Consider the following 21,954-nt stretch of genomic DNA (forward strand, 5'->3'; position numbering starts at 1 on the left):
TTATCTAGTTCATTATATCTTAACAATGGCTGGTGAGGTGCATCTACACCCAGCCTGGAGAACAGTGATTGATTAAACTATAGTGGGTGTAGTATACTTCATGTTGGTGGTGATAATATGAGGGTGTAGTTTACCTTTACCTGACATGACCTGACCTGACCCCCAAAGTATTGTTAGTGTCTTTGATTATCAAGTTTAATAAGCATGTGGTGTTTAATCTTCAGGTAATCCCAAGAAAAGAGTTAATTTTAAAGTAAATTAAGTGTTGGTAAAAAAACTTGTAAAGTATAATTGAAAAGTCTATGTGAATTATTATACTTTACACAGAAAAAAGCTGGTATGTATGAAGTATTATTAGGTGTAATCTCGGTGTTAGTCTTGCGTCGTGACCTCATTCTGAAGAAAACCCTCTGACGTCACTTAACCTTGTCATCTCAACAACAACTTCACTTCATCAAATATAGAGTATGTGGCGTGTTTACTCCCTCTCTCCCTGCTGCCTCTTTTTCTCTCCCTGCTGCCCCACCCTCTCTCTCTCTCTCTCTCCATCTCTCGCGTAGAACCCTACAAGCACTTCACGTTTTTTAACTCGTATCCCCTCCTGGTCGTCAAAATTTTAGAGTGGCTCTTTCTGCTCAAGCGGCGTGGACGGATCGTCCAGTTCTGCTGGGTACCTGCTGACGTCGGGGTTGATGGTAATGAGGCGGCCAATGTGGAGGCGAGGCGTGTGGCGGGGCTGCAGGCCTCTCCCTCACCACGACATCCACCCTGTACTCCGGGGGACTGTCCACCGCCTGTGGCAGGACCAGTGGGCTGGAGCGGGTATCAACAAAATGTGGCGATAACTGATGTGGTGTATCCGTGGCGGTACCCGACGATGCCTCGCCGGTTACAGACCGCCTTGACTCGTCTCCGTATCGGCCATACCCGGTTGACAGACGGGTACCTTATGGACGGTGGCGCGGCTCGCTGCCTGGTGCCCTTGACTGTACCATACTTGCTGATTCAGTGTCCCAGTCTGGGGTACAGGCGGCGTAGGCAGGTCTCACGGTGCCGTGGGGGTGATGGTTCTTACACACTCTCTCTCTGCGGTGCTGGGGGAGGAGTCATGCTGCCTCTCCTTCCTGCTGTCCCTCCCTCCCTGCTGCTCTTCCTTCCTGCTGTCCCTCCCTCACTGCTGCTTCTCCTTCCTGCTGTCCCTCCCACCCTGCTGCTGCTTATCCTTCCTGCTGTCCCTCCCTCACTGCTGTCTTTCCTCACTGCTGTCTTTCCCTCACTGCTGTCCCTCCCTCACTGCTGCCTCTCCGTCACTGCTGCCCCTCCCTCCCTGCTGTCCCTCCCTCCCTGCTGCTTCTCCTTCATGCTGTCCCTCCCACACTGCTGTCCCTCCCTCACTGCTGCCTCTCCGTCACTGCTGCCCCTCCCTCCCTGCTGTCCCTCCCTCCCTGCTGCTTCTCCTTCATGCTGTCCCTCCCTCACTGCTGTCTTTCCCTCAATGCTGTCCCTCCCTCACTGCTGTCTTTCCCTCCCTCATAAGTTCACCATAAACAGTGGTAGTCGTCAATAGTTATAACAGGTCAATGTCCCCCAGGCAGGTGTTGATGATACAGCCACAGGTTGTGTCCAGGTGGAGGTGTCACTGCACTAACTCTCTTACTTAAAACTAATACGAAATGGTAAACTATTTTCAATCTAATGTCAAATATCATATAACATTTTTTCACTGTAAAGATTTATTAGTTTATTGCAGGGAGGCGAATACGTTAAGTGTGATTGATGTATTACGGTGAAATATTTCATTGTGGAAGCATTTTACTCTTATTGGGAGGAGGAACAAATGTTTCCCTTCAGTTGTGTCGTAATGGGAGATGCTGTGTTGACGAGAACACATGTTGTACTGTAATGTCTTCTCTCGGACATTATTATTGATCTAAATCACAAAGAAGACATTTTATTGGTAGGATCACAGTACAGTCGAGTTATTATGGTGAGCAGTGACTATGGCCTCTTAGACAAAACTCTCTGGGTGCAGGAGTCAGTGGCGCCAGCACTCTGTAATGCCACCTTCACTTGCCAGACGGTAAAGTTTCATGTTTATTCTTGAAGCTACGTTTGTGTAATGTAATTAAGATCATGGTCGCTAGATCACACAGGAGAGCCAAGTGGCCAATTACTTAAATAGTAAATTCAGAGCGTGGAACATTAACTTCTGTTATATTCAGCATTCCCAGTCGTTTAGTCGAGCACGTAAAGTTTAAATGGCCAGCTGCCAACAGTTACTGTAGTTAACACCACAAATTCTCAACACCAGCAACACCTATTGTAGTGCTGCTGTCTTACAGTGTACACCACGAACACACACACACACACACACACACACACACACACACACCCACACACACACCACTCACAATTCTAATAACTTTCAATAATAATCAATAATATAATCGCAAAAGAAAAACAAATTAAAAATCATCTTTAAGAAAAATCGTCTCGTCTGGTATTTGAGGAAGATGTTGGTCCCCTGGCGGCTTCCTGGTATATTGACTCGGTAATTGGCTAAGACCATTTCCGGAACCATAACTTTATAACCTGCATCGTTAACCATCTATGTTGGTCAATATAATTTATCAGAAGACAGATTACTAATGGTATTTGTAAAGGTGTAAATGTTGTTGACAGAGAAGACGAATATTTTGTAGGAATACGTGGTGAGAATTGATATACCTTAGCTTATTTCACCTGATGATTTGATCTCTCTCTCTCTCTCTCACAGGAAGATGTGTAGTGAGTGAGCTATTTCCTACACGTGTTGACTTGCCACTTTTTCATTCCACTTTCCCTTCCTTTCCTCACTCTCCCCCTCCTCCCCTCGCCCCTCCTCTCCCCTCCTCTCGCTGCTCCCCTCCTCACCTCGCTGCCTCCTCCCAGACCTCTTCTTTCTCTTCAAATTTTCTCCATCTCCTCCCCTCGCCGCCCCTCCTCCTATTACTTCATCTTCTTCTCCCAAATATCCATTTATTCATCCTCCTATCCTCTTCTCATCCTCCCTTCACCTTCCCCCCATCCTCTCGTCATCTTCCCCTTATCCTTCCCTCTTCTTACCTCTCACCTTCCCCTCATCTTCCCCCCTTCCTTCCCTTATCTTCCCCTCACTCTCCCCTCCCCTGCCAGTAATTACATCACTCGCTTTAATGCTCTCAATTCGATCACTCTTAACGACTCCAAAATGACCTAAGGTTTGTTCGAGTTGTCTGTCTGTTGTCTCTGTCTGAATGCCGCTCTCTCTCTCTCTCTCTCTCTCACCCTGTCTTTATGTTTCTGTTTCTCTCTTTTTTATCCTCTCTCTCTCTCTCTCTCTCTCTCTCTCTCTCTCTCTCTCTCTCTCTCTCTTTCCTTGATTTTTTTACCTACTTAATCCTTTGGTCTTGCTCTCCTCCTTCCCGTCTTCATCTCCTTGAAGCTAATGCTCAAAACATTAATCTTTCCTCCTCCTCCTCCTCCCTCCTCCTTCTCCTCCTCCCTCCTCCTCCTCCTTCTTCTCTTCCTCCTCTTTTACATTGACACTTCTACCTCTTCCCTCCTCCTCCTCCTCTTCCTCTTTTACATAGACACTACTAACTCCTCCTCCTCCCAGCCATCTTCCTTCCTTTGATCTGCTGTACCAGGCAACCATTAAATTAAGTTTCACCAGGGGCGACTCTCTGTGATCGAGGCCAAAGTGTGTTGGTGGGGGAGAGGGAGAGAGAGAGTGTGGGAAGTGACTGGTGCATTTAGAGAGAGAGAGAGAGAGAGAGAGAGACACTGAGAGAAAGAGAAAGAATGATAGGAGGACAAAAAGGAGAGAGAGAGAGAGAGAGAATTAGATTAAGAGGAGGAGAGATTGAGAGAAACTTTAGAGAGAATGAATGAAAGAGTGAGAGAGAAAGAAAGAAAAAAGAGGAACAGGAGAGAAAGAAGGAGAAAAAGAGGAAGAAAGGAAGGAAATAAGAGGAAGGAACGTAGGGAAGAAAAATTTGACCCATTAACACTAACTTTTAAATATCAATAGAGTTTAAAGTTTATTATTACCTAAACTTTGTAACAATAACAGATGAATTTTGTTTTTCGAATCATCTTTTTACGACAATTAATATATACGACTTAAACTGAACCAAATATTAAATCAAAATAATATAGAAGTTTGTTTACCTTGTGTTGTGTATTTTGATGTGGCTTGAGTTGTATTTAATCATTCTGTTGGCGTCAGTTTAACCTTGGATAAGTTGTTGTTGATGTCAGTTTAACCTTGGATAAGTTGTTGTTGATGTCAGTTTAACCTTGGATAAGTTGTTGTTGATGTCAGTTTAACCTTGGATAAGTTGTTGTTGATGTCAGTTTAACCTTGGATAAGTTGTTTTTGATGTCAGTTTAACCTTTGATAAGTTACTATTGATGTCAGTTTAGTGTTGGATAAGTTGTGTTGACGTCAGTTTAACCTTGGATAATTTCTGTTGACACCAGTTTAACCTTGGATAACTTGTGTTGACGTCAGTTTAGCTTTGGATAAGTTGTTCTGACATCAAAAGTAAAAAAAACTGAGTTCATTAGCACTATTTGTGAGCAGCCAAAGAATCCTGCTTCCTTTCCCACATGGTCGGTGGAGCGAGGAAACCAATTTTTACAGCGCCTCAAAACTTGGATGATTACACCCCGAGGCTATTATGTGTGTGTGTGTGTGTGTGTGTGTGTGTGTGTGTGTGTGTGTGTGTGTGTGTGTATGCGTATGTGCGTTTGTATGTGTACAGGTGACTGAGTGGCCTTCGTGTTTTTATTCGTCAATATAATGATTTACGTCACAACATCTAAAAAAAAGGTATTGTTTGGTTTGACTTGTGTCCCTGTGATTGACTGCCCCTCTTCGTGTGTGTATCGGCAAAGTCATTAATAAAGAAACGCTATATAACAATAATTATTTGTTATGTTCATCGGACAATCAAAGTTCGACTTGTAATATTGAACATGTGAACTATTGCACTGTATTGCACGATGATTTAAACCCGTTGAGTACGATGATTTTAACCCTTTGAGTACCGATACGATGATTTTAACCCTTTGAGTACCGATACGATGATTTTAACCCTTTGAGTACCGATACTATGATTTAAACCCATTGAGTACGATGATTTTAACCCCTTGAGTACCGATACGATGATTTAAACCCATTGAGTACGATGATTTTTTAACCCCTTGAGTACGATGATAACCCCTTGAGTATAAGGACTAGATGGTTGAAGAGGTTATGTTATCGTACTCAAGGGGTTAAATCATCGTAGTCGTGGGGCTAGTTTACTGTGCAACCTCTTACACTGTATAAAACGAGGCACAGAAGCATTACAGCGTCCAACAGGGAAGCATACTGTGTTAATACTCGTCTTCTTTGACCCCTAATTTACGGGAGTGAGTACCCGAGGGTCATTGGTTGTATTAGCAAGTTACATGTAGTGAATGAAGAATAGATGTATACAGGATAATGTGTCTGCGCATCTGTACAGTGGTAGGTCCTTAGTAACGTCAAGTGTCACCTGAAGTGTCTCGAAGAGGAAGGACATTATGACCCCCTGGGCTGTCCCGCTGCTGGGGTCATAATCTGATAACCTACAAAGTAATGATCAGCACGAACCATGAGGTCGAAATTCTTCTTCTAATAGCAGTTGAGATAGAGCCTTGAGACCCTGTGTTGATTAGCACTGTCTGGAGGAGTCTGGTACGGAATTAATAGCCAAGTGGGTCTTTAGGCACAGTTAGTGAAGCGACGTTAAGAAAAACCTTGTTATTATCCTCTAAGATTCACCTCTGTGCTGTGTCCGTCTGTTTTGGTGTCTGTTATTTAGTCTGAATCTCTAATGCAATTCAGCCTTTAGTCTGTTATCAGCTTGTCTGTGTGTCTGTGAACTGGCCTTTGTATTGTATCCTATTTATAGTAAAGTTGATGATTTATACAAGAGGATGACTGTGAAGATTATAACACGTGTCGGTGTGTACTGGCGCTTAATGTTGTTGACATCTTGTGTTAAAATATAAGCGCGCGCGCACACACACACACACACACACACACACACACACATACCTTCCTTCATTCCTCCTCTGTGCACACACACTTCCGTCCGGCGTGCACACATCTTCACCTGGAACCAACAATCAGGTGGTAATAATTAAGGGGTGACCCAGTAATATCCTTGTTAACATAGGCAGTGTTTAAGTGAGATGAAGTGGTCTTGTGTACACACCCAGAGATACGACCCGTCTCTCTGTCTCCACCACCACCCACACACCCAGAGACACCGTCCCTCTCTGTCTCCACCACCACCACACACCAGAGACACGACCGTCCTCTGTCTCCTCGTTCCACACACACACCCAGATACGACCGTCTCTCTGTTCCACCACCACACACCCCCAGAGACACGACCCGTCCCTCTGTCTCCACCACCACACACCCAGAGACACGACCCGTCCCTCTGTCTCCACCACCACACACCAGAGACACGACCCGTCCCTCTGTCTCCACCACCACCACACCCAGAGACACGACCTGTCCCTGACCACCACCACCACACCCAGAGATGTCCCTCTGTCTCCACCACCACACACCCAGAGACACGACCTGTCCCTCTGTCTCCACTCACCACCACACACCCAGAGATACGACCTGTCCCTCTGTCTCCACTCACCACCACACACCCAGAGACACGACCTGTCCCTCTGTCTCCACCACCCCACACACCCAGAGACACGACCTGTCCCTTGCTCCACCACTCACACACCCAGAGACAAGACCTGTCCCTCTGTCTCCACCACCACCACACACCCGTCCCTCTGTCTCCACCACCACACACCCAGAGATACGACCTGTCCCTCTGTTCCCACTCACACCACACACCCAGAGATACGACCCCGTCCCTCGTCCCTCCTCACACCACTCACACACCCAGAGATACGACCCGTCCCTCTGTCTCCACCACCACCACACACCCAGAGACACGACCCGTCCCTCTGTCTCCACCACCACCATACACCCAGAGATACGACCCGTCCCTCTGTCTCCACCACCACCACACACCCAGAGACACAACCTGTCCCTCTGTCTCCACCACCACCACACCCCAGGATGACCCGTCCTCTGTCTCCACCACCACACATACACGAGACACGACCCGTCCCTCTGTCTCCACCACCACATACACCCAGAGATACGACCCGTCCTCTGTCTCCACCACCACCATACACCCAGAGATAGACCCGTCCCTCTGTCTCCTCACCACACACCCAGAGACACCACACCACCACACACCCAGAGACGACCGTCCCTCTGTCTCCACCACCACACACCAGAGACACGACCTGTCCCTCTGTCTCCACCACCACCACACACCCAGAGACACGACCCGTCCCTCTGTCTCCACCACCACACACCAGAGACACGACCTGACTCCTCTGTCTCCACCACCACCATACACCCACCCGTCCCTCTGTCTCCACCACCACCACACACACTAGAGACACGACCCGTCCCTCTGTCTCCACCACCACCACACCCAGAGATACGACCCATCCCTCTGTCTCCACCACCACCACACACCCAGAGACACGACCCGTCCCTCTGTCTCCACCACCACCACACACCTAGAGACACACCCGTCCCTCTGTCTCCACCACCACCACACACCCAGAGATACGACCTCCCTCTGTCTCCACCACCACACACCCAGAGACGACCCGTCCTCTGTCTCCACCACCACCATACACCCAGAGACACGACCCGTCCCTCTGTCTCCACCACCACCACACACTTAGGAGACACGACCGTCCCTCTGTCTCCACCCACTACCACCACCACACACCCAGAGACACGACCTGTCCCTCTGTCTCCACCACCACCACACACCCAGAACACCCGTCCTCTGTTCCACCACCACACCACACACCAGAGACACGACTCGTCCCTCTGTCTCCACTCATCCACCACACACCCAGAGATACGACCCGTCCCTCTGTCTCCACCACCACCACACACCCAGAGACACGACCCGTCCCTCTGTCTCCACCACTGATGGTCTTCAACATAAGACGTTCCTTAACTCTTGGCTTCAGTAAACAACTATGGCTATTTTTTGTTTTTTCTTGTAGAAATCCAAAAAAATTTCTTTCTTGCAGGATTTTTATTCATGATTTATTATTCACAACTTGTCAGGGTTTAGTGAGGGAAGGTGACAGTGATGGATTAAGAAAGACGGAAGCGGTACAGACAACACATTGTAGGAGGAGGGAAGAGGGAGGCCAAATTTAATAATAATAATAATAATAATAATAATAATAATAATAATAATAATAATAATAATAATAATAATAATAATAATAATAATAATAATAAAACGTGTGTGTGTGTGTGTGTGTGTGTGTGTGTGAACGTTTAAACCCCAAGAGGAGGAGGAACTTGAATCTTTGAACCCCGGGAGAAAAAACTTGTACCAACAGTAGGAGCGACACCATCAATTTACCTCTACCAGGATCCACAAAGAGAAGCTTCATTAGTTATTAGTGTTGTAGGTAAACTAGTTAAGGGGTGAGTGTAGAGGGAAGGAAGGAATGAGGGAAGGAAGGAAGGAATGAGGGAAGGAAGGAAGGAAGGAAGGAGGGAGGGAAGGAAGGAATCAGTTTTTCCTCCGTCACGTGATGAGGTGTTTACGTCGAGGAGGAGGACTGTTGGAGGAGGAAGAGAGAGGGAGGGTTTTGATTGGGTGAGAGTGAGAGAGATGGAGAGGAAAGAGGGGAGAGAGGGTTTTGAGTGGGTGTTAGTTGGTGTGTGACTGTGTGAGAAACGGAGAGGGAAGTAAAAGAAGAGGTGAGTGGGTGTTACTAATCGTGAGAGAGAGAGGGAGAGGTAAGGAGGGAGAGAGGGTTTTAAGTGGGTGTTAGTGGGTGTGTGTGTCTGAGGGAGAGAGAGAGGGGGGGGGGGTGGAGGGGCTGAGTGGTTGGGGGAGGGTTACCGAGTCTTGTATGTGTCAAGTTCAGTAATGTGTTCTTGTGGTTGTTGAATAGTTAGACCCTGTGATATGGTTGTGACGTGTGACCTTTGACCTATAACTTGACCTCTCTGGTTGATTTGTTCTTCCTTCCCTTATCATGACCTCTTCCGCGTGAACTTTGACCTTTAACGTGACCTCTCTTGGTAATGGGATCTTCCTTCCCTATCATGACCCCTTCCGCGTGAACTTTGACCTTTAACCTGACCTCCCCCCCCCACCCTATTGTAAAGTTGTAATCATGTGATTGTCTCTGGCCGTTCTTCCTCATGATATTGCTCCCCCGTGACCATTATCCTGGTCTCTCCTCCCTCCCTCCTGATATCATCCAGTCTTAATGTGAACGGTGGCTCTATTCTCACCTGTTCTCCAGTACTCAGGTGAAGTGTCTCTCTATTCTCACCTGTTCTCCTTCAGTACTCAGGTGAAGTGTCTCTCTAGTCTCACCTGTTCTCTTCCAGTACTCAGGTGAAGTGTCTCTCTAGTCTCACCTGTTCTCCTCCAGTACTCAGGTGAAGTGTCTCTCTAGTCTCACCTGTTCTCTTCCAGTACTCAGGTGAAGTGTCTCTCTACTCTCACCTGTTCTCCTCCAGTACTCAGGTGAAGTGTCTCTCTATTCTCACCTGTTCTCCAGTTTTAATGTAATCTCTCTCTCTCTCTCTCTCTCTCTCTCTCTCTCTCTCTCTCTCTCTCTCTCTCTCTCTCTCTCTCTCTCTCTCTCTCTTCATCTCTCTATTTTTTAATCTCAGTCTTTCTCTCCCATCCACTTCTTGTTCAACTCAGGTAAGGAAGAAAAAAAATAGAGTAACCATGTTTGAGCAAGATATTGTGTTTGCACTCCTAAATTGTGTGAGGAAAGATGATGGTGTTGTCAGCTGGGGTGATGAAATTTGTCCTCCTCCCTCTACTCTTCCTCTTCTTCCCTCTCCTCCTCCCTCGCCTCTTCCTCTTTCCTTCATCATCATCTTCATCCTCCCCTTTCCCCTTCATCTCTTCAACTTCCTCCCCATCATCATCCTCCCTCCACCTCCCTCTCCGCCACCTTTTCCTCCTCCTCCACCTGAACGTCACCTTCTCGTATCCTAATTAGCAGTACCGTAATTATAGGTGAGATAATCTTCATGCTGGCTTATAATCTACAGTGCTTCCCTGACGTATTCTGGTAGGCTCTTTTACACTACTTTTTTACACTACTTTATTACAACTTTCTTTTACACAATTTTTAACACATTTATAAAACTTTTTTGTACGATATTCATTTACGATATAACATCTAAGGTCGGGTTGGGTAGTTTAATCTAGTTTAGTTTATATAGCTAGATATGAGGTTAAGTTTGGTTTGGTTGGGTTAGGTTTGTTTAGATTGGGTTAGGTATTATCAGCCAGTGCAGTTGTTGAGTGTCCGGTCTTCCTGGGTTACCCCATAATAATAACTAACAACAACAACTGCTGGAATACAGAAAGTCACCTGAGATCAACATAAAGTTAGATGACCTTCGTGACCAGACAGTTTGGGTCATAATAAACTGCTAGTGTAGTTATCAAAGGTTGAGACGATACTCATAACGCAGAGAATTCTTAAGACGTTCGTAAAGCAAGATGTTGTTTTGTCATGCACTAATGTGTTGTGGTATTTTGTCATGCACTAACTTATGCTATCATGTCATTCACTAATATATGCTATCATGTCATGCTCTAATATACGCTGTCATGTCATGCACTAACTTATGCTGTCATGTCATGCACTAACTTATGCTGTCATGTCATGCACTAACTTATGCTGTCATGTCATGCACTAACTTATGCTGTCATGTCATGCACTAACTTATGCTGTCATGTCATGCACTAACTTGTCATATTCTCGCTCCTTATCCCCCCAAACCATATTTTTCAAACTCAAAGTGAACATTTATTTGGAAAGTTAATCCAGAAAGTTTGCAAAGCGAATTTATTCTCAAGGTTTACTCGGAAAGTTTATCTAAAAAGTTTGTGTGGAAATTTTTATTAAGATAACTTATTCATGAAGTAAGTTTATTTTGAAAGTTTATTAAAAAGTAGCGTTTCGGGAATTTTATTATGAAGTTTATTGGGCATGAAGAACAGTGGTAAAGATTTAGGTGAGGTTGTATGTAAGGACTTTATTGTGTGTGTTGATGTGAGTGTGTGTAGGTCACTCAGTGTGTTATGTGTGTGTAGTGTGTTGAGTGTATAGGTCACTCAGTGTGTTATGTATGTGTGTAGTGTGTAGAGTGTATTGGTCACTTAGTGTGTTATGTATGTGTGTAGTGTGTAGAGTGTATTGGTCACTTAGTGTGTTATGTGTGTGTAGTGTGTTGATGTAAGAGTGTGTTGGTTACTTAGTGTGTTATGTTATGTGTGTGTAGTGTGTTGATGTAAGAGTGTGTAGGTCACTTAGTGTGTTATGTTATGTGTGTGTAGTGTGTTGATGTGAGAGTGTATAGGTCACTTAGTGTGTTATGTTATGTGTGTGTAGTGTGTTGATGTGAAGATGAATGTGTGTATGTTAGATGGTCACTTAGTACGTAGTATTGATGTCTGGTTTGTGGTGTAACGTAATGCTGTGAGGTAATCTTGGTGAATATTTGTAAACACTGTTGTAATTTTAACATACACCTACCTGTACTGATTAACTTTACCTGTCCTGGCTTTGTGGCGTAACCTAATAACTTATAATTTAACCGGAGTAACGTTTGTGTTCTGTAATCATTATGAAATATCTATGTTTGTCTTTATTTCTGTAACTAGTATTGTTGTTTATGAATAATAATTAACGTGGAATTAAATGAATTGATATTAGAGAGGCAAGAAAGTGACCAACAAGACCCATAAGTATTTAGCAACATGCAAATGTGGGACATGTTATTGGTGGTATAGGAGTGATAGTGGCGTGTCCCCTGCGTGTTGTCTTATGATAAAAAGTGTAATGTCTGCAGAAAACCATAATTTGTAGTCATTATATTGCGGGGGAGACGTGCTACTGCTAGATGAATGGGTACTATGTGTAAAGGTGGGGAAGGTGTGGGTGTGTGGGGGGGGGGAGTTGGGTGTTTTGGGGGTGGGGAGGTGGGCATCTGTTGGGTGTAGGGGGGATGGTGTATTGGAACCTTTAACACAGGTCTTAGTAAGCGTAATGGATCCCTTAATCGTATTTGGGTTCACTATAGCGATGCTCCAGCTTAGTAAATATGTGAGACGAAACTTTTGTGATGGAACAACTAGGAGGAAGGATTGACTGGCAAGAGAGAATACGAAAGTAAAGTATAAATATGGAGAAAGTTTTGTGATGCTGAAAGTGAATATCAGATAAAGAAAGTGAGAGAAAATGTAGGTGATATAGTGAGAAGTGAGGGAGAGATTGTAGGAGATATAGTGAAAAGTTAGGGAGAAATTGTAGGAGATATAGTGAGAAGTGAGGGAGAAATAGAAGGAGATATAGTGAGAAGTGAGGGAGAAATTGTAGGAGATATAGTGAGAAGTGGGGGAGAAATTGAAGGAGATATAGTGAGAAGTGAGGGAGAATTGTAGGAGATATAATTGAGAAGTTAGGGAGAATTGTAGGAGATATAGTGAGAAGTGAGGGAGAATTGGCAGGAGATATAGTGAGAAGTTAGGGAAATTGAAGGAGATATAGTGAGAAGTGAGGGAGAATTGTGGAGATATATAGTGAGAAGTGAGGGAGAGATTGTAGGAGATATAGTGAAAAGTTAGGGAGAAATTGTAGGAGATATAGTGAGAAGTGAGGGAGAAATTGAAGGAGATATAGTGAGAAGTGAGGGAGAAATTGTAGGAGATATAGTGAGAAGTGGGGGAGAAATTGAAGGAGATATAGTGAGAAGTGAGAGAAAATGATAAGACAAAAGTGAGAGACTATCTAGGCAACTATACTAAAATATGGTATTAAATGTTTGACCTATAGTAAATGTTTCTTGTCAGCACGTAATCAACTGCCACTTAGTATAACAAGGTGTAAGCACTACCATAACATACACACACTATAACAAGGAACCAGGAAATCCTCTATAGACATGCCATTAACAATAGAACACTGAACACTCGAAGAACACCCTCAGTATCAACACAAGTCAACAACACAATGACTGCCACAAGCTCAGACTCGTCAACTATCCCCAGGTGAACTTGTTGACTTGTAAATTAAATATTAATTAAGGTTAGAGACATCAGGTGAACCTTAAAGAATGCTCGTTGATCTGAAGAGCCTTTGTTCATTATTATCTTATAAAGAGACTCCGATGTAGATAATAAAGTGAAATTAACATAATGGAAGGTAAACGTCAGGTGAATAGCTTTCCAGGTACTCGTTAACATTACAGGTGAGGTAAGAGTGCGAGAGCCGTTGTTATTCTAGGAATTACGTTGGGATTATGTTAAAAGACGCACCAGACTTTTCTCTTGGTGAGGATTCTATGAAAGGCTCTGAAGAGTAACAGACATTCACATACAAAAAAAATATTTCTTGGTTTATAAAATACTCCATTATTGCTTCACATTCATGGCTACTTTATTAATAACTTACTTTTCCTGTCCTAAAGAAGACATGAGGTTCTGTCAGGGTGATTCATCTCAAGACATGACCTGGGGCAACCTGTCATGTCAGTATAACCATCCACAAAATTATTTACTTTTAATGTCATGTCAGAGCGATTTGTTTTAACTCGTATAAACATTTATAGAACGTGTCATGGCAACCACACACACACACACACACACACACACACACACACACGCACACACACGTCCTCACCACCACCACTACTACACTATCATATACACCACCATTCACTACCAGCACCACGCCGCTACCGCCACCGCCACAATTCACCACCACCGCCATTCGCCGCCACCACCATTCACACACCACACCATTGCCTACCACCACCATTCACCACCTACCATTCGCCTACCATTACCGCCACCGCCACCACCATTCTGCCACCACCATTCATACCACCACCATTCACCGCCACCACCATTCGCCACCACCACCATTCGCCACCACCACCACCATTCACTACCACCACCACCACCACCACTCACTACCACCATCCACCACCACCACCACCACTACTACTACTACTACTACCAACACCTGGAAACTGTTCAGTACAATTACTCAGGTCATTATTGGACTCCAACAAATGAGTGCTTGACGCCTAACTGAGGTCTAGTGCCCACATCGTGAATTAAAACAAATAATAGTAGAGAGTTAAGAGAAGGTTAGTGAAATTATAATGGTGTAGTGATGATATTTACTAATGGGGGAGGTGAGAGGAGTTAGTGGGGTACCTTAATGGTGTAGTGATGATGATGTTTACCTGTGGGGGAGGAGGTGAGGAGAGGAAAGAATTGTAGAGGGGACCTTGTCGAATGTGTGATGATGTTTACCTGTGGGGGGGTGAGAGGTGTAGAGTTGTAATGGTGTAGTGATGATGTTTACCTGTGGAGGTGAGAGAGAGAGTTAGTGGGGACCTTAATGGTGGAGTGATGATGTTTACCTGTGGGGGAGGGGGGGTGAGGAGAGGGGTTAGTGGGGACCTTAATGGTGTAGTGATGATGTTTACCTGTGGGGGGTGAGAGGAGGGGTGAGGGTGAGGTGGGGGAGGGTGAGGGCAGAGGAGGGGGTGATGAGAGGAGGAGGAGAGTTAGGGGGAAGAAGGGGAGTAGGTGAGAAGGAAGGTGAAGAGAGGAGGAGGGTGAGGAGGGGGAGCAGGAGGCGGGTGGGGAGGGGGAGAAGGAGAAAAAAGATAAGGAGGAAGAAGAGGCGGTGGTAGGAAAAGGAGGAGGAGGAGGGGAAGGAAGAAGAAGAAGAAGAAGCGTAGGAGGAGGAGTAGGAGGAATAAAAGAGGAAGGGGGGAGGTGGAGGAGGAGAAGAGTAGTAGTAATAGTAGGAGGAGGAGGAGGATATCATGTGAAGATTAGACACCCCTATCACTACCTATGGGGTTAGGTTATGTTATGGAAGATTAGTTTAGGTTAGGTTAAGTCTTGGTAGGTTAGGTTATGTTATGGAATGTTAGTTTAGGTTAGAATTTGGTAAGTTAAGTTAATGAAAGGTTAGTTTAGTTTACTTTAAGTTATGGAATGTTATTATTCGTTAGTTTTCAATCTCTCGTTGTTTATCATTTATTCTATTTACTCATTTAATGGTTTTTCTTATTCGTATATATAACAATTAATATTTCGTATGGTATTAAACATCACACAGAACCACCCATATATAGTCGACCATTCAGACACTGGTGGTAATACTTATCAATGTTATAAATTAAATGTCAACAAACTTACCTGGGAGCAAATATTAATCCATGTTTCTACTTCACTAACACTTAATATATATATTAGCCTTAAGTCAACACTGTGTAATATAGCCTTAAGTCAACACTGTATAACATAGCCTTAAGTCAACACTGTATAATATAGCCTTAAGTCAACACTGTATAATATAGCCTTAAGTCAACACTGTATAACATAGCCTTAAGTCAACACTGTGTAATATAGCCTTAAGTCAACACTGTATAACATAGCCTTAAGTCAACACTGTGTAATATAGCCTTAAGTCAACACTGTGTAATATAGCCTTAAGTCAACACTGTATAACATAGCCTTAAGTCAACACTGTATAATATAGCCTTAAGTCAACACTGTATAATATAGCCTTAAGTCAACACTGTGTAATAATGTTAACATGTTGATATGAGTAAATATTTAAGTAGTGTAAATTGTTGAATAATGTCAAGAGAGTAAATAGTGATGAATGAATGACTCTTATTCACAGATGGTTTGGTTTATATAGTTACAAGGTTTTTCATTTAACTTGGGTAGTTTGAATTTTCATCTGCTGCTGTTGTTGGTTTTGTTGCTTTTGTTGGTGTTTTTTTTTCTGGTGTTGTTGTTTTTGTTGCTATTGTTGTTGTTGTTTATGTTGCTATTGTTGTTGTTGTTTTTGCTGCTGTTGTTGTTGTTTATGTTGCTGTTGTTTGCTCTGTTGTTTGTTTGTCTGTTTTTGATGCTGTTTTTGTTCCTGTTCCTTTTGCTATTGTTTTTTATTTTGCTTTTTTGTTGCTGTTATTGTTTGCTGCTGTTTTACTGCTGTTTTTAACGGTGTTTTTACTACAATTTTTACTTCGATTTTTTGTTACTGTTTTTGCTGCTCTTTTTTGCTGTTTTTGCTGCTGCTATTTTTGCTATTTTTACTGCGGTTATTTGTTACTGCTGTTTTTGCTACTACTGTTTTTGCTGCTGTTGCCAACTGCTCGTCTACCTGTCTGCCGGAGTTATGACGTAACCAAGTAAAAGGGGGATTTATACTACCTGGCGTCATGGTGGGCGGGAACCAATCAGCGCACATCATGCCCGCATACGAGTGGACTTTCTTTATAGCGGCTGGGCCAGAGATCAATACTACTGCCAGGTGGAGATGTAGAGAACGGGTGGAGGTGTAGAGAACGGGTGGAGGTGTAGAGAACGGGTGGAGGTGTAGAGAACGGGTGGAGGTGTAGAGAACGGGTGGAGGTGTAGAGAAGAGGTGTAACGGGTGGAGGTGTAGAGAACGGGTGGAGGTGTAGAGAACGGGTGGAGGTGTAGAGAACGGGTGATATAAAGAATATTAGTGATGTTTTATGGAGTTTGTTTGGTGAAAGTGGTGTGAGGTGTGAGGGGGTAATGGTGTGGGTGGTGAAGGTGGTGTGGTGTGAGGGTGTAGTGGTGTGGGTGGTGAAGGTGGTGTGGTGTGAGGGTGTAGTGGTGTGGATTGTGAAGGTGGTGTGGTGTGAGGGTGTAGTGGTGTGGATTGTGAAGGTGGTGTGGTGTGAGGGTGTTTTGTGGTGAAGGTTGTGTGTGGTGAGTAATGGTGAAGTTTGTGTGTGGTGAGTAGTAGTGTGGATGATGCTTGCCCACAGAGTGATGAAGTAGTGGAATAAGTATTGACATTTGTGTGGTTGTGTTGATGTGTGTGTATGTAATGACCAACACACACATACGTAATCACACACACACACATACACACACACACACACACACACACACACACACATACATACACACATCAGAGTAAAGGTCAGTCACAGAAGAACAGAAGTCAAGGTCGCAGGAGAGAGGTCAAGGTCATAGGAGGAAGGTCAAGGTCATAGGAAGGTGGTTAACGTTACAGGAAAGAGGTCAAGGTCACTGGAGGGACGTCAAAGTCACATGTGGGAGGTCAAGGTCACATGTGGGAGGTCAAGGTCACAGGTGGGAGGTCAAAGTCACATGTGGGAGGTCAAGGTCACATGTGGGAGGTCAAGGTCAACACTTTATCATACGAGTTATTACACTGCAGAGCGGAAGACTGTTATAATGACCACTTGGTATTAAAGGATGAAATAGTTTATAATCCTCAAAGTACTTATACTTATTATCCAATTAAAGTATTGAAAATATATCTCTACTTCAACTCAACATACGTAAAGTATACATTAAACTTACACGGTGTTACTTATACTTTTTTCCCAACCATTTAAGTAACGACAGTAATGATTGCCTTTATTAATGATACTTAATTACCTCATTTACTAATTTAATAATTGTTTAATGGCCTAATCATAGCGGATACGGTCTAATGCAGAGGATGAGTTTGGGGTAATGGTGGTAGGGTGGTGGTTTGGGTGGTAGGGGTTGTGGTGATAGGGGTAATAATAGTAGGGGTAATAGTTGTAGCAGGGCTGTATTAGTAGTAGTAGTAATAGTAGTCGTAGTTGTAGGGGGTAGTACAGTAGTAGAGGCAGGGAGGTAGATCCCTAGGGAGTAAAACAAACACACAATAATATTAATTTCCCTACCGACAATAAATACCTCGGGAAAAATATATTATTTTCCCCCATAATACACACGTATAAGGAATTATTATCTCCCTCCACTGACCCTACGTAGGTGGATATTACACTCACTTCTACCCTTTATGTGTCTGTTTGTATATATCGCGTAAATACAGAAAAAAAATGGAAAGGGAAAAGACTTGTAGTAAATCAGGAAGGTTGGGCTGAGTACTAGTTATATAATATTCTGGGAAAAAATAGTCAGAGGTCACAATATATAGCTATTAATCATGACCTTTCCGCAGCCATCACCAAAATGGATCTCTCCCTAGCTATTACCATAACGGCGCGCTACTCTCTTAAAGGCTCGCTCACTGCTCGATCTTATTCCTTTACCGCTGTAATTTTCTCTAAGTGGTTATCTTTATATTGAAGTTGACTTTTTCATTATTTTTTGGAATCTTTAGTAATAAGATTTTTTTTTCTATTACGTGCTTATTTATCTTTACCTGTATAATCATTTTCTACAGGTGTATATTTTTTCTATTTATTTATATTTTTTTAATTTTATTTTGGTAATATTTCATTAACATATATACCTGTACGTGCATATCAACACTGTTATGATTCTCAGTTCCAAAACAACATTACAGACACAGACACACACACACACACACGTACGTACAGGTAGAGAAGGCTATACCTTTAACTTAATGAATCACACGACTCACATTAAGCAAGAAATTGAACCGGCCTCCACTCTCGTGTTCACTGATGTAGCAAGTTTTAATCAAAAGTAATTTGGTCGTGTAATTTACACAGGTGATGACCTTTACAATTGTGCACTTTCTATCGCTCTAACTTTTCAATTCGTGATCCTGCGATGGCAGAGGAGACCTGTAGCATAATATTTTTGTTTTAATGTCTTGTTTACCGATGGTCGCTGTCTACGTTTTATTTCATCTAGTGAATAAACTCTCTAACCTAACCTAACAGATATTGAACTCGACCTTCTTCACTTCCTCAACTGTAAAATTAGTGCCCAAACATAACTAGAGGTGAAATAAGCAATTTCCTTGAGGGGTGAACCAATGTCTCTGAGAACGGTAGGCGAGAGTTATAATCACTCGGCCGCCGCACACCTCCTGTAAGTAGTAACCTCATTATCCCAGCCAGGTAGTGATACTCTACGTCTACCTGGTCACAACAACACACGTCAAGGATACAATGAGTTGCTTTCTTAACTTTAGTCAACCATTTGGGTCAAGTGAGGAATGACGTGCTATCTGTTACCGCTACTGAATTACCACATTAAGTAATTTACTAATTATCAAATTATCTTATCAAGGTTGTAAACGTCCAGTGCAGAGGTCATGGTGATGTAGGGGGAAGGGGAGGGGAGGGGAGGGAAGGTCATAGTGATGTGAAGGGAGGGAGGGGAAGGGGTTTGTTGGAGTGACGTGGAAAGGGACAGGAGATGGGAAAGGGGGAAACGGAAGGGGAGTGGAAAGAGGGAGGTGGAGAAGAAAATGGGGGAGGAGAAGGGGATGAGGAATATACACCAGCATATAAGTACAGATTCAAGTACAACAAAAAGTACAGATACAACTACAAAAACACAACAGCACAGATAGAAGAACAAATACAGAACTTACAGAACTCTCATCAAGAACGACACGAGTCACAAGAAGTAAACATTCAATGAACCTCTCCTCCGTGTTCACTGATGTAACAAGTTTTAATCAGAAGTAATTTGGTCGTATGATTCAAAGTCTGGTAACGTGAACTTCCGAAGAATAATTTCTACCTCTACGACTTTCTGAAGCTCGACCCCGTGATAGTACTTGTGTTACTTTGTCGTAGAGTTTTGTGATAGTGTCTCTGTGTGTGTCTGTATGTGTCTGTGTGTGTTTTTGTGTGTGTCTGTGTGTGTTTTAACCATTTTGTAACAGAAGAATATTACTAAGGTTATATTTTTGTTGAAGTGAATATATTACTTGGTTGAATTTAGTTAAGAATGAAAACATTTTGATTCCCTCCCACACGAAATAAAAGAATAAATTGATAAATGAAAGAAGAAATAAAACCTAAAAATAAAAGCATCCCCCAGGTAAGATAATTAATAACAATAACAACAAGAAGGTCACTTTTATACCATCATTAATATCAGTAATTATACCGGACTACATCTGTTTAATTACTGTTATTACGGTGCGCCACAAACCTTTCATCTTGGCGTGTAAAATAATATTGTTTGCTGTTATTAGGTAAATTTTGCCCGTGTGTATTAAAAGACAACGCCAGGTTGAGCAGTCAATAGCGTCTGGCGTTCTCTCTCTCTCTCTCTCTCTCTCCTTTAATGCACTTCGCTATGCAAACTCTCTCCCATCTACCTCTACGCACGCCCACCTAAGTCTACGCCCACCTAACCCTACACTCGCTTAACCCTACACCAAACCTAACTCTACGTCATGCACTCTCGCCCACCTTCTGCCTTCACTGGCGTTCGTTTATGGTACGATCAGCAGCCTCGGTTAACGCTTCTCTCGTCTCTTGTTTTATCTGTAACGTTGCCAAGATTTTGTTCTGTTTTTCTCGACCTGTTTTTTGACGTCTAAAAATATGATTATTTTCCCTCGTGTGGTGTTGGAGATAGAAATTTCATTCTTTTCATGGTGGAGATAACACTTCCTTCATCTGATGGTGAAGACAAATATCTCTTCCTTCATAAGATAATAAAGACAAAACTCCACAGGTCAACAGAACGTGAATTTGTTTGATAATTTTTAGGTCGAAAACTCCTTATTTGACTTTCTCTCTCGGCTGCCTCACATTCTTGACGAGGACCAATCTTTTTGTGGCGTCATCCAAGGCGAGGTAAAACACGCCTTCCAAAAAAGAAACTCCTTTACCATCCAAATTCTCAAAAACCTGGACAGAATTTTTCTTTTGTTTTGAGTTTAAGTGTGTTAATAAATTCAGAAAAAAAATCTGTGGAGAATTTTTCGTTTAATTTGAGTAGCTAACTGTATTAACTAATTCTCGAAACTTGTACAGAATTTTTCGCTTTTTTTTGTTGTTGTTAAGAAACGATAGAGAAAAAATAATATGTTTGCCTTGTTTACTTTGTCACCTGTCATGATACACTGTTTACCTGCAATGTCTTACCTGTCATATACAACCTTTACCTTCCCTGTCACCTGTCATATACACTGTTGACCTTGTTTTCTGTCAACTCTCATGATACACTTGTTTAATTCGTCACCTGTCATGATACACTGTTGATCCCTCAGTTATATAAGACGTATCTTTTACCTGAGTCATAACAAAGAAACTTTTCCACGTTATAATAACAGCAGGGTGAAGCCATCATACTCACCTCATAATTCCCCTCCCTTTATTTTTTACCCTTGACTGCTGTCTCTCTCTCCCTAGCTGTAACGACTAGCCATTTCCTGCCTCTCTCCCTTTTTTCTTCCCTTTCCTCTCTCTCTTTCCCCTTCTCCCTCCTCTCTCCTTCTCTCCCCTTCTCTCTTTCTCGTTTTTTCTTTCCCTTTTCCTGTCTCACTTTCCTTCCTTTTTCTCTCTCCCTCTTCCTCTTTCTTTTTTCCCTTTCCATCTCCTGTCTCTCCTTTCTCTTTCCCCCTTCCCTCTTCCACTTTCCCTTCCTCTCTCCCTTCCCATTGTCTACCCCTGGCTGTCTCTTTTTCCCTTCCCCCTGTTCTTTCCCCTCCCTCCCTTCCTTCACTCGCTCCCCTCCCCTGGTTGTCACTCCTGGCCGGGCTGTCAGTCAAAAGGACAGACACATACCTCACCAACTTCTACCTCTATTTCTCCTACACTTAAGAAAAGTAACTCCACTACACACTTAACAAGATTATATCTCCATTACACACTAAACAAAAGTATATCTGTCAATAAAGTGATTCATTATACATTAATGTGTATAATGAACTTAATATATCCAGGTTATATTATACATCACAGTGAGTATAATGAGCCTAATATATTCAGGTTATACAATACAATGCATCACATTATATTCCCTGTGCCATAAA

Source organism: Homarus americanus, unplaced genomic scaffold (assembly GCF_018991925.1).
Source record: "Homarus americanus isolate GMGI-L3 unplaced genomic scaffold, GMGI_Hamer_2.0 scaffold37049, whole genome shotgun sequence".
Lineage (NCBI taxonomy): Eukaryota > Metazoa > Arthropoda > Malacostraca > Decapoda > Nephropidae > Homarus > Homarus americanus.